The sequence below is a fragment of the Pseudophryne corroboree genome, chromosome 8 (genome assembly GCF_028390025.1).
Source record: "Pseudophryne corroboree isolate aPseCor3 chromosome 8, aPseCor3.hap2, whole genome shotgun sequence".
NCBI lineage: Eukaryota > Metazoa > Chordata > Amphibia > Anura > Myobatrachidae > Pseudophryne > Pseudophryne corroboree.
Window position 1 is genome coordinate 481,653,280 of NC_086451.1, and position 14,800 is coordinate 481,668,079.

General features: G+C 51.0%; 1 protein-coding gene across 3 annotated transcripts in view; it reads left to right on the forward strand.

Annotated features, from left to right (window-relative positions):
* The window catches only part of HDX (highly divergent homeobox), a 166,886-nt gene that overhangs the window by 35,968 nt on the left and 116,118 nt on the right, over positions 1-14,800 (forward strand). The window lies entirely within an intron of this gene.

A 14,800-nucleotide genomic window follows, 5' to 3' on the forward strand; every position in this document is an offset into this window, starting at 1 on the left:
AGGAACAAAAGGGGGCTGAATATGCAGCACTCCCTTAACAAACGTCTGAACTTCAGGCAGTGAAGCCAGTTCTTTTTGAAAGAAAATCGACAGGGCCGAAATCTGGACTTTAATGGATCCCAATTTTAGGCCCATAGTCACTCCTGACTGTAGGAAGTGCAGAAATCGACCCAGCTGAAATTCCTCTGTTGGGGCCTTCATAGCCTCACACCAAGCAACATATTTTCGCCATATGCGGCGATAATGTTTTGCTGTCACATCCTTCCTAGCTTTTATCAGCATAGGAATGACTTCAACCGGAATGCCCTATTCCATCAGGATCCGGCGTTCAACCGCCATGCCGTCAAACGCAGCCGCGGTAAGTCTTGGAACAGACAGGGCCCCTGCTGTAGCAGGTCCTGTCGGAGCGGCAGAGGCCAAGGGTCCTCTGAGATCATTTCTTGTAGTTCCGGGTACCAAGTTCTTCTTGGCCAATCCGGAACGATGAGTATAGTTCTTACTCCTCTCTTTCTTATTATCCTCAGTACCTTTGGTATGAGAGGAAGAGGAGGGAACACATAAACAGACTGGTACACCCACGGTGTCACTAGAGCGTCCACAGCTATCGCCTGAGGGTCCCTTGACCTGGCGCAATATCTTTTTAGCTTTTTGTTGAGGCGGGACGCCATCATGTCCACCTGTGGCCTTTCCCAATGATTTACAATCAGCTGGAAGACTTCTGGATGAAGTCCCCACTCTCCCGGGTGGAGGTCGTGCCTGCTGAGGAAGTCTGCTTCCCAGTTGAACACTCCCGGAATGAACACTGCTGACAGTGCTATCACGTGATTTTCCGCCCATCGGAGAATCCTTGTGGCTTCTGCCATCGCCATCCTGCTTCTTGTGCCACCCTGTCGGTTTACATGGGCGACCGCCGTGATGTTGTCTGACTGAATCAGCACCGGCTGGTTTTGAAGCAGGGGTTTCGCTTGACTTAGGGCATTGTAAATGGCCCTTAGTTCCAGAATATTTATGTGTAGGGAAGCCTCCTGACTCGACCATTGTCCTTGGAAGTTTCTTCCCTGTGTGACTGCCCCCCAACCTCGGAGGCTTGCATCTGTGGTCACCAGGACCCAGTCCTGTATTCCGAATCTGCGGCCCTCGAGAAGATGAGCACTCTGCAGCCACCACAGCAGAGACACCCTGGCCCTCGGGGACAGGGTGATCAGCCGATGCATCTGAAGATGCGATCTGGACCACTTGTCTAACAGATCCCACTGAAAGATCCTTGCATGGAACCTGCCGAAGGGAATCGCTTCGTAAGAAGCTACCATCTTTCCCAGGACTCGCGTGCAGTGATGCACCGACACCTGTTTTGGTTTCAGGAGGTCTCTGACCAGAGATGACAACTCCTTGGCCTTCTCCTCCGGGAGAAACACCTTCTTCTGTTCTGTGCCCAGAATCATACCCAAGAACAGCAGACGCGTCGTAGGAACCAGCTGCGACTTTGGGATATTCAGAATCCAGCCGTGCTGTTGTAGCACTTCCTGAGAGTGCTACTCCGACCCACAACTGCTCCATGGACCTCGCCTTTATCAGGAGATCGTCCAAGTACGGGATAATTATAACTCCCTTCTTTTGAAGGAGTATCATTATTTCGGCCATTACCTTGGTAAATACCCTCGGTGCCGTGGACAGACCAAACGGCAACGTCTGGAATTGGTAATGGCAGTCCTGTACCACAAATCGGAGGTACTCCTGGTGAGGTGGGTAAATGGGGACATGTAGGTAAGCATCCTTGATGTCCAGTGATACCATATAATCCCCCTCTTCCAGGCTTGCAATAACCGCCCTGAGCGATTCCATTTTGAACTTGAACTTCCTTATATAAGTGTTCAAGGATTTCAAATTTAGAATGGGTCTCACCGAACCGTCTGGTTTCGGTACCACAAACATTGTGGAATAGTAACCCCGTCCCTGTTGAAGGAGGGGAACTTTGATTATCACCTGCTGGAGGTACAGCTTGTGAATTGCCGCCAGTAATACCTCCCTGTCTTTGGGAGTAGCTGGCAAGGCTGATTTGAGGTAACGGCGAGGGGGAGACGTCTCAAACTCCAGCTTGTATCCCTAAGATACCACTTGTAGAACCCAGAGATCCACCTGTGAGCGAACCCACTGGTCGCTGAAGTTCCGGAGACGGGCCCCCACCGCACCTGGCTCCACCTGTGGAGCCCCAGCGTCATGCGGTGGACTTAGTGGAAGCAGGGGAGGATTTTTGTTCTTGGGAACTGGCTGTCTGGTGCAGCTTTTTCCCTCTACCCCTGCCTCTGGGCAGAAAGGACGCGCCTCTAACCCGCTTGCCTTTCTGAGGCCGAAAGGACTGTACTTGATAATACGGTGCTTTCTTAGGCTGTGAGGGAACCTGAGGTAAAAAAGTCGACTTCCCAGCTGTTGCTGTGGATACGAGGTCCGAGAGACCGTCCCCAAACAATTCCTCACCCTTATAAGGCAAAACTTCCATGTGCCTTTTAGAATCAGCATCACCTGTCCACTGCCGAGTCCATAATACTCTCCTGGCAGAAATGGACATTGCATTAATTCTAGATGCCAGCCGGCAAATGTCCCTCTGTGCATCCCTCATATATAAGACCACGTCCTTAATATGCTCTATGGTTAGCAAAATAGTGTCCCTGTCAAGGGAATCAATGTTATCAGACAGGGAATCAGACCATGCGGCTGCAGCACTACACATCCATGCCGAAGCAATAGCAGGTCTTAGTATAGTACCTGAGTGTGTATACAGACTTCAGGATAGCCTCCTGCTTTCTATCTGCAGGCTCCTTTAAGGCGGCCGTATCCTGAGAAGGCAGTGCCACCTTTTTTGATAAGCGTGTGAGCGCCTTGTCCACCTTAGGGGATGTCTCCCAGCGTAACCTATCCGTTGGCGGGAAAGGGTACGCCATTAGTAACTGCTTAGAAATCACTAGTTTCTTATCTGGGGAACCCCACGCTTCTTCACACAATTCGTTTAACTCATCAGATGGGGGAAAAGTCACTGGCTGCTTTTTCTCCCCAAACATAATACCCTTTTTTGTGGTAACCGGGTTAATGTCAGAAATGTGCAACACATTTTTCATTGCCGTAATCATGCATCGGATGGCCCTTGTGGATTGTACATGCGTCTCATCCTCGTCGACACTGGAGTCAGACTCCGTGTCGACATCTGTGTCTGCCATCCGAGGTAGCGGGCGTTTTTGAGCCCCTGATGGCCTCTGAGACGCTTGGGCAGGCGCGGGCTGAGATGCCGGCTGTCCCAAAGCTGTTACGTCATCGAACCTTTTATGCAAGGAGTTGACACTGTCGGTTAATACCTTCCACATATCCATCCACTCTGGTGTCGGCCCCGCAGGGCGCGACATCACACTTATCGGCTCGTGCTCCGCCTCCACGTAAGCGTCCTCATCAAACATGTCGACACAGCCGTACCAACACACCGCACACACACACAGGGAATGCTCTGACTGAGGACAGGACCCCACAAAGTCCTTTGGGGAGACAGAGTATGCCAGCACACACCAGAGCGCTATATAACAGAGGGATATACACAAAGTGAATTTTCCCCCAATAGCTGCTTATATCACAATTTGCGCCTAAATTGATGTGCCCCCCCTCTCTTTTTTACCCTTTCTGTAGTGTATACTGCAGGGGAAGAGCCTGGGGAGCGTCCTTCCAGCGGAGCTGTGAAGAGAAAATGGCGCTGGCTGTGCTGAGGAAGATAGCCCCGCCCCTTCAGCGGCGGGCTTCTCCCGCTTTTTTAATGAAAATTATGGCGGGGGATTAGGCACATATACAGTTTAGAACTGTATTTATGTGCAGTTTGCCATTTAAGGTATACTAATTGCAGCCCAGGGCGCCCCCCCCAGCGCCCTGCACCCACCAGTGACCGGAACGTGTGGTGTGCTGTGGGAGCAATGGCGCACAGCTGCAGTGCTGTGCGCTACCTTATTGAAGACCGGAGTCTTCAGCCGCCGATTTTCTCCGGTATCTTCCGTCTTCTGGCTCTGCAAGGGGGGCGGCGGCGCGGCTCCGGGAACGGACGATCGAGGTCGGGCCCTGTGTTCGATCCCCCTGGAGCTAATGGTGTCCAGTAGCCTTAGAAGCACAAGCTAGCTGCAAGCAGGTAGGTTTGCTTCTCTCCCCTAAGTCCCTCGTAGCAGTGAGTCTGTTGCCAGCAGATCTCACTGAAAATAAAAAACCTAACAAATACTTTCTTTTCTAGTAAGCTCAGGAGAGCCCACTAAGTGCATCCAGCTCTGGCCGGGCACAGATTCTAACTGAGGTCTGGAGGAGGGGCATAGAGGGAGGAGCCAGTGCACACCAGATGTAGTACCTAATCTTTCTTTAAAGAGTGCCCAGTCTCCTGCGGAGCCCGTCTGTTCCCCATGGTCCTTACGGAGTACCCAGCATCCACTAGGACGTCGGAGAAATTTAGATTTGCTGCTCTCCAGGAAAGGGTCTGAATCAGAGCCGAATGCAAAGTGCCACACTGCATGCCTGAAAATAAATGCGGAGTTCCGCCTGTATTCGGAGTCCGCCGCATCTGTGTGACCGCGCTGCCCAGATAAATTGCGAGAGTAGCCTGCCCAAACTCACCACCGAGACGGGATTTTGTACGCGGATCCAGCACAGATGTGACCCGGCTGAGACCTCTTTCAGACTGGCGACAGGAGCGGTGAGGTCACCGACACAGGGCCGGCACTTGGAGATGAGATCATCTTGTTGGCTTACCCAGTTAAACCGCACCGCGACCTGGGTCTTTCCCGGGATTGGCCACCATATCCGCGACCTGGGTCTTTCCCGGGACCAACCCTGCAAGGGACCTGGGATGGATTCCCAGGTCACTGGACCCGGGTTAACCCTTTCCCACTAAGCCGCCCCCTGGTTATTTACGGCAATTATCCGGGTTTTAGCACCAGTAGAAAAGGGGTACGAGTAGCCCACAATTCCACCTACACCAAACAGGACACAACCTACCTGCGAAGGCCATTCTGCTACACTGCTCTGAATCAGGCACAGAGTATTTAAGCGTTAATACACCTACTTAATATGTTGCACCTCTTACAACTGTGTAGGTAGTGTAATATAGGGGGGTCATTCCGAGTTGATCACTTGCTGCCATTTTTCGCAGCGCAGCGATCAGTTAAAAAACATGGCAAATCTGCGCATGCACCGCACGACATACGGATACATCGAGCATCGTGGTTTTGCACAGGTTCTAGCGACTCAGTCGCACCGGCGGTCGCAAGAAGATTAACAGAAAGTGGGAGTTTCTGGGTGTCAACTGACCATTTTCTGGGAGTGTTTGGAAAAACGCGGGCGTTTGCTGGGCGGGTATCTGACGTCATTACCGTGTCACACGTTGCAGCAATCATCGCACAGAATAAGTAACTACAGGGCTGGTCTTGTTCTGCATAAAATGTTTTTGCAGGCGCTCTGCTGCACAGGCGTTCGCACTCCAGCAAAGCGAAAATACGCTCCCCCGTGGACGGCGACTATGTTTGCACGGCTGCTAAAAACTGCTAGCGAGCGAACAACTCGGAATGACCCCCATAGTCGTATAACCTGCAGGTCCCATTTACGGATATACTGCATGGAATAGGACTGCAATTACTAGAACAGCGACCTCTTCAGGCACAATAAGGCACTGCACTAAGCAGACATATAAAATAAAGCCAATATTTATTATTGATTTACAGGTAGAAACTCATTGAAAGCCAATAGTTAGGGTAATAGCTTTCATCTGTGTATCATCATCGTTTAAAGTCCTATGGCGTCGGCCCTGCAGCACAGACGTTGCAGATATATCAGCGTCGGCAGTCCCTGCAGCCGGTGTATGGACAGTCGGCAGGTTGCCGTACACACTACGGCAACCTGCCAATTGTCCATACACCGACTGCAGGGACGGCAGATGCTGATGGCCCAGTTGTGACGTCTAGACGGGATCCGTTCAATTCGCCGGCTGCCGGGTTCCCTGCAGTCAGGATACCGACGCTAGAATCCCGGCAAAACAGGACTATTCCCACGACAGCGCAGTGATCCACCGAGCCTGCAGTTTGGTGCTCGCAGCGAGCGTAGGGATTATTTTATATTAAACAATATTGTTACACAAATGCATAATTACATTATTCCCTAATGAACTTGCCGGGAACACTTGCCAGAGATTCCTAAGTAACAGCATTCAGCGAAATATCATTATGGAAAAAATAAAGGGAGTTCTGAGACTTCCCCCCTCCCTCCCCCCCCTCCCCCCCTCCCTATTCATATCTGGGGCAGGCTTCCTACTGCCTGGCTCCCACACTTCTTATCCTCTGACATCTCCACCATCATTATGGGCGATTTCAATATAGCTCTTGACAGTCCACAATCTGTTCATGCATCCAAACTCCTCTCCTGGCCTAACCCAATGGTCCGACTCCTCTACTCACCAGGAGGACCACTGCCTTGATCTTGTGTTCACCAGGCTCTGCTCAGTTTCCCAACTCATTAACACTCCTTTCCCTCTCTCTGATCACCTTCACAATCTCTTCTATTACTCTAAATTCTATGACACTAAAACCAAGCAAGCCTCCTCAAACACGCAGAAATACTAACAATATACATTTTCAACAACTTTCCACTTCTCTGCAACAACGTCTCTCACCAATCTCTACATTCACCACACCTGACACTGCTGTATCCCACCTGCACCAGACCCTAGAGAGTACCCTTGATGAAGTGGCTCCAGCTACCCACCACACTCCACGTAGGCTTAGATGCCAATCATGGCACTCTAAATCAACAAGACACCTACAAAAACGGTCACGTAAGGTAGAACGTCAGTGGCGGAAATCTCAGAATCCAAGGGACTTTCTCACATATAAGACTACCTACCACTCCTATCGTCAGGCCCTGGACACTGCCAAACAAACATATTTCCAATCTCTCATCTCTTATCATGCCACCAACCCCAAACTACTTTTTAATACATTTAAATCACTTCTTTACCCTCCCTCACCTCCCCCACTAGCTACTATCAGTGCACAAGAACTTGCTTCCTACTTCAAGGATAAGATTGGTAAAATCAGAGATGAAATGGTATGCTCCAACTCAGCCAGGGACCTGCTCAAATCCCTATCTGAACCCTCTGGCACTTTCTCTTCATTTGATCCCACAAGTGAAGATGAAGTATCAACACTCTTTTCATCCTCCTACTCCACTACCTCTCCTCTTGATCCTATACCCTCACAGGTCAGTAAAACTTTGTCTCCTGTGCTTATCCCAACCTTAACTATAATCTGCAATCTCTCTCTCTCTACTGGTATCTTTCCCTCTCTGTTTAACATGCAGTGATTACTCCCATTCTAAAAAAACACAACTCTGACCCAAACACACGCTCTAACTACCGTCCCATTTCTCAGCTACCCAGTCCCTCCAAGCTACTTGAGAGACTTGCCTACACTCGCCTTACACACTTTCTTAACTCCCACAACTTACTGGACCCACTTCAGTCAGGCTTTCGTGGCCAACACTCCACGGAGACGGCACTGACCTTCGGATTTCAGTATCATTTGTACGCTGATGATACTCAAATCTACCTATCCTCCCCAGATTTATCACCATCTGTATTGGCTCGTGTCACTGGATGCCTGTCTGCCATTTCATCTTTGATATCATTTCGCCATCTCAAAATCAACATTTCCAAAACAGAATTAATTATTTTCCCACCAGCTAAGGGTAGTTACCAACCTGATATTGCCATAACTGTTGACAATGCAACTATCCACCCTACCCCACAAGCTCGCTGCCTAGGTGTCACCCTTGACTCTGAACTGTCGTTTGTTCCACACATTCAATCTGTCTCTAAATCATGTTACATGCACCTTAAAAACATATCCAAAATACGCCCTTATCTTACACAAGACACTGCAAAAACTCTAATCCATGCACTCATCATCTCCCGCATTGATTATTGTAATAGTCTCCTTACTGGTCTTCCCAAACATAGGCTGTGGCCGGAGAGACCAACCAGCCACACGTGTAATGGCGGCTGCGGCACTGAAGGTGTTAACCCTTGTGCCTGGCGCCATATTAAGGGACAATGGGCGCTGGGCGTCACTGTTAAACGTACTTACGGCGCTGGGTACGGACTGTTTAAAAGTTTGTTTAATGATGTGTTTTAACATGTCATATGTAGTGCTCTATGCACAATTGCAGGAATGCATGTTTAACTGTATTTTATATTCAAGATGTGGTCATCTGTATATTTAAAGAGGAAAATGCACTTACTATTATAGATGTCTGAATAATCATGTCTTATCCTCTGGGAATGGAACAGGGCCCTTAGCATGCCACTTCCTATCAGAGAGGTGTGAAGGACAATACCTTTTGATGTGTAAGTTCTTTAGAGAGAGATGCTAATCACTGGGTTTATGGGCTTGGAACTTGTTTCATGTACCTGATTTAATTGACATGCGAGCGACCTATGCAGGAAGGAAGACTGTTTGTATTGTAGCCTTCCTGTTGTGGTCTCAGACACTGGGTTTGCCTGGAGATGTGAATGAGACAGAAACATTGTGTTTTGAAGCTATGTGATAAATTTATCAATAGTGAATGTTAATCTGATACCAAACGCCTGTGTCAGAGGAAGGAGGATATTGTTTTATTGCACTTATATCCTTGTAAAATGTGATTTATTGGTATTTTGTAAAATAACCTGATTGGTTGGAGAAGACAGGGAGGGCTTACCCCCCTGTGATACTGTGTGGAAAACTGACATAAAAAGGAGACCTGCGTGCCTCCAGAGTTGTATTGTAACATCTTCTTCTGCTGAAAACATCTTGATTGTATGCTGTTGCCCCTAGCAATAGGGAGGAGCCTTTTTAAAGGTTATTTGAGCAATAAACACCTTTGCCTCAAGAAGACTGCTTCATCTTGTGACCTACAGGGTTAGGCCAAACCTAGCCCCGTTCTCCGGCTGTCCAGGGAAGCACCTGACGTCTCCAAGCTCCGCCTTCCGCCAGCTACCGGTAGAGGCCTAGCAAGTGGCTAGAGGGGATTCGTCAACACCACACAGCTGTGGTAAGGCAGTGCGTCGGCACATACAGAGCAGAACCGTGGTTCCAAACGCCACGGCAGGTTAGGAGTTTGGTGGTGGCAGCAAGAACCCGCCCACAGCGCAGTGGGTGGAGTCAGTAACAGGCGGTTACTGACGGTAAGCGGGAATCCCCTATGTGGTCAGGCCTCGTGCGGCTTGACCTTCCATTCTGTGCGCAGTCGACGGGACGCGGTGAGTGCTTCCGTACGGTACCGTCCTGTCACAGAAATTGGTGGCATAGTGGTGGGATAATCCCAGGCGGCTTTTCATCACCCGATTGGAGAAGCCGAGTTACTCAGGAGAGGAGTAACTGCAGCGCAGGAGAACGCACAAGATGGCGGAATTCAGCGGAATGTCCAAGGAGGATCTGGAGATCGTATGCCAGGGGAAGGGTGTGGATATCCCTTCCAACGCGTCCAGAAGCGTCATGAAGGCGGCGCTCAGGAGCGTGGAGGAGTCTCATCGGGCGGAGGTGGAAAGCACTGACGGCGTCAGCATCTCAGAGGACGGCCCAACAGTGGACCTTCGTAAGGAACCGGTGAGAACCACAAGCCCCGCCCTCTCTCACAGCAGCAATGTTTCCCAGCAATCCCTAGCAGGGCCAGGATCCCAACGTCCCAGGGGGGGCGGCCCGGATACCCTAGCAGATCGGCTAGCGGAATTGGGGGAAAGGGCAACGGAGCAAGAACGCATGCTTGTCATCCGGATGTGGCATGCGGAGCGGGCACCACAGGCCGTGGTACCCCGGGAGCCGTTGTCAGCTGTTGTACACAGATCGGGACGCATTCAGTTTGCCAAGTTTGCAGACAGTGATGGGGACATTGATGGACATTTACAAGTTTTTGAAAGGACTTGCAAACTACACGATCTACCCAAGTCGGAGTGGGTGAGACACCTTGTGCCCACTCTGCATGGAGAGGCCTTGGAGGCCTATCGAGGAGTGGCGACGGAGGACTGTGGGAACTACGACGAAGTCGCAAAGGCCCTCCTCCAGCGATTCTTCATCACTCCAGAGTCTTACAGGAAGAAGTTCAGAGACTTGCCCAAGAATCCTAGCAGCACCCATGAGCAGTTCGCCAACCAGCTGCGGCAGTACGTGGTGAAGTGGGTGAAGGATTCGGAAGCAACTACATGGGACGCACTGATCGACCTGATCTGCAGGGAGCAGTTCTACCGCAGGTGCGCCCATGAAGTGAAGGAGTGGGTGCTAGATCGGGAGCCACCCAGCTTAAAAATGGCTGCCCAATTAGCCGACAAATATGTGGCAATTCGGCCATGGGGGCAGAAGCGCCCCGCCAGCAGCCAGCTCCAACAGACTGTACCACCAAGGGGACCCCCCTCTTCAGCTCATCACCCCCAAAGACAAGCATCTTCCAACCCGGGTGCTCTTGGCCAGCAACCGCACCGCAGTGTCCCTGCAACTGATCAGAGATCATCGGTGCCACGACTGGAGAAGTGCTACGGCTGTGGGAAAATCGGACATCTGAGGATGAACTGTCCTGCATCCCAAGCACCCCAGACTCGTGCCCCAAATCCGAGTGCTGGAGCCCGGATCGCTTGTTTGACGAGAGGAGATGAGCCTACAGAGACTGTTCCCCCTCCAGTCAGTCCGATGGAGTGTGGCGAGAGACAGGTGCACTCTGCGGAGAGAGTCACCTGCATGGCCAAACAGCCCCTACACAACATGTGGAGGCACCTGCAGCCAGTCCACGTGGGACCCCTGCAGGGAGAAGGCCTAAGAGACTCTGGGGCCTCAATCACTGTGGTGAGCCCCCACCTTATAGATCCTGCTGCAGTATTGCAGGGTCGCACTGCCACGGTCACCCTGGCAGAAGGAACAGAAAAAGCGGTTTCCATGGCAAGAGTCTACCTGGACTGGGGAGCTGGACCAGAGTTGCGAGAAGTTGCCGTCATGGATGGTCTCCCAACTGATGTGGTCCTAGGAAATGATCTGGGTGGTGGGATCGTCACTATGTTTGTTGGCGCCATTCCCCGGAGTCAAGTTCCAAAACCACCGTTGACATCAGCTACTCCAGCACAGCCCAGCCCAGAGGAAAAGACTACAGCTGCTAGACAACTGCCAGCACAGCCAACCACAGCATCAACCAGCCCAGAGGAAAAGATCACAGTGGCTAGATCAGTACATCGACCCCGCATGCCTTTTGCCTCTGGTATGCCTACGTCCCCTAGCAACGCAGAGGATGTCGGTTCCAGCTTGTGTGATCCTGTGGGGGTGCCCAATGATGCTCCTGACCCAAGTGGTTTGCCAACTCCGGCGGTGAGTATGAGAAACCACACTGACTTTTCCATGACTGACCCCTACCAGACTGACCCTAGTAGTCCCCACCTAGATCCCCCTGTAGAGTGTCCCAATTTAGGAGAGATTGAGGGCCACAGGCAGGAGTTTAGGGAGGCTCAACTCTCTGACCCATCCCCAAAAGGCATGAGGCGCCACTCTGGCAGCGGCCTTGACAGGGTTGGGGCAGGAAGTTTGACCTGGCGGGAAGGGTTAAGGTACAGGGTAGCCAGGAAAGTGGGAGGGGATAGACCAGATAGGGAATGTGTCCAACTGGTCCCCTCAGGGAACGTTCCTGCGCAACCGGTGTCGGTTGCCAGCGAAACCCCTTTGGACAGCAACCCGGAGACAGACCGTACCCTGAAGTGCCTGACACAGAGCTTACCCTGGTCTGGAATGTCGGATGACGCCCAGACCAAATCTAAGGCTGGTGCCATGCGTTGGCAGCCGGGGCACTCCAGCGGTTGTGTTGTCTCTGGGCCTCTGCCCATAGGAGAACCCTTGCAGCAAGTTGCTGTGGACATAGCAGGTCCCCTGCCTGTGCACAGTAGATCGGGGAAGACACGCAGCCTCCCTGTAGTGGATGCCACACAGGATCCAGAGGCTGGTGGTCTGGCCGCCATCACTGTGGCACAGGTAGCGGACGAGGAGGAAGGAGTAGGCCTAGGTGACAGGGTAGGTTTCCCGAGTCATAGGTCGACAGAGGAGGATTGGAGGGCAGGTCTGACAGTAAGGGCAGACAGTTGCCAGATAGGTATGACGGAGGTGCAGTGCCTGGGGCACCATGTGGGAGGAGACAGGGGTAGGCCCAACCCAGAGGGGGTGGAGGCAACCAGAGGCTGTCCCCGACCCACATCACCCAGACCGGTACTGACCTTAGAACCTGTAAGGCCCTACGGACATGTTGTCATTGACTTTAGTCCTGTAGTGAACCCCTTGACAGAGGTGGCTAGGAAGGGCATTCCCAAGTCAGTGGACTTTGCACCCGCTTGCGAGTTGGCATTCCAGTCATTGAAGAAGGCTCGGGTACCCGCTCCAGTGCTGATGGCGCACATTCTTGACCAGGACTGTGTGTTACGAACTATTGCGCCACTGCACGGACTGGGAGCTGTACCGAGCCAGAAAGAGCCATATGGGCAGGAGCACCCTGTGGCCTGTTTGAGCAGGAAACTGCTATTGTGGGAGGTGGGGTATGCCACAATTGGGACACCGTGGGTGGCACTTGTTTGTAACCGCCCCCCCACCGTGGTGACTTACCACCTTCCTGTTAGGTGGCTGCAACCTACATTGGGGGAATTGGACAGACTTTTGTGGTGGAGCCTTGAACTTGGACTTCAGGTGGACTATTTGAAGATTGTGCACCCACGAAGAGAGGCCCACTGCACTATGGATGAACTGTCTAGGCCAGAGCCTACACATCCCAGGTAGCGTCCCCTTCACCCCAACGGACTGCGGGACCAGGACCCAAATCGTTGGGACATGGGTCCCTGGTTGACCCGCTTGAATGGGGGGGGAGGAGTGTGGCCGGAGAGACCAACCAGCCACACGTGTAATGGCGGCTGCGGCACTGTAGGTGTTAACCCTTGTGCCTGGCGCCATATTAAGGGACAATGGGCGCTGGGCGTCACTGTTAAACGTACTTACGGCGCTGGGTACGGACTGTTTAAAAGTTTGTTTAATGATGTGTTTTAACATGTCATATGTAGTGCTCTATGCACAATTGCAGGAATGCATGTTTAACTGTATTTTATATTCAAGATGTGGTCATCTGTATATTTAAAGAGGAAAATGCACTTACTATTATAGATGTCTGAATAATCATGTCTTATCCTTTGGGAATGGGACAGGGCCCTTAGCATGCCACTTCCTATCAGAGAGGTGTGAAGGACAATACCTTTTGATGTGTAAGTTCTTTAGAGAGAGATGCTAATCACTGGGTTTATGGGCTTGGAACTTGTTTCATGTACCTGATTTAATTGACATGCGAGCGACCTATGCAGGAAGGAAGACTGTTTGTATTGTAGCCTTCCTGTTGTGGTCTCAGACACTGGGTTTGCCTGGAGATGTGAATGAGACAGAAACATTGTGTTTTGAAGCTATGTGATAAATTTATCAATAGTGAATGTTAATCTGATACCAAACGCCTGTGTCAGAGGAAGGAGGATATTGTTTTATTGCACTTATATCCTTGTAAAATGTGATTTATTGGTATTTTGTAAAATAACCTGATTGGTTGGAGAAGACAGGGAGGGCTTACCCCCCTGTGATACTGTGTGGAAAACTGACATAAAAAGGAGACCTGCGTGCCTCCAGAGTTGTATTGTAACATCTTCTTCTGCTGAAAACATCTTGATTGTATGCTGTTGCCCCTAGCAATAGGGAGGAGCCTTTTTAAAGGTTATTTGAGCAATAAAACACCTTTGCCTCAAGAAGACTGCTTCATCTTGTGACCTACAGGGTTAGGCCAAACCTAGCCCCGTTCTCCGGCTGTCCAGGGAAGCACCTGACGTCTCCAAGCTCCGCCTTCCGCCAGCTACCGGTAGAGGCCTAGCAAGTGGCTAGAGGGGATTCGTCAACACCACACAGCTGTGGTAAGGCAGTGCGTCGGCACATACAGAGCAGAACCGTGGTTCCAAACGCCACGGCAGGTTAGGAGTTTGGTGGTGGCAGCAAGAACCCGCCCACAGCGCAGTGGGTGGAGTCAGTAACAGGCGGTTACTGACGGTAAGCGGGAATCCCCTATGTGGTCAGGCCTCGTGCGGCTTGACCTTCCATTCTGTGCGCAGTCGACTGGACGCGGCAAGCGGTGAGTGCTTCCGTACGGTACCGTCCTGTCACATAGGCTATCACCACTTCAATCCATTTTAAATGCATCTGCGAGGCTAATCTTCCTCGCCAGACGTTCTTCATCTGCTGATCCGCTCTGTCAGTCCCTCCATTGGTTACCGGTATTCTACCGTGTCAAATATAAAATACTTTTACTCACATACAAGGCTATTAACCAAACTGCACCATCATACATCTCCTCACTCATCTCAAAATATCTCCCTACCAGACCCCTCCGCTCTGCACAAGATCTGCGTCTCTCATCCAGATGTATTACCTGTTCCCACTCAAAATTACAGGACTTTACCCGGGTTTCACCCAATCTGTGGAATGCCCTCCCACGCACAATAAGACTCTCCTCTAGTCTCCAAACCTTTAAACGTTCCCTGAAAACTCATCTCTTCAGACAAGCCTACCAAATTCCTGACCCACGCACATAACCTTCAATGCTTCCCTATCCAGTTACATTCCCTCTGCACAGTCCCCATAACCTCACATTTTGTCTTCCAACATTGCTGGGTGATCATATCATATACAACCCATTAAGAACCTAGCAATCTGGGGAAACA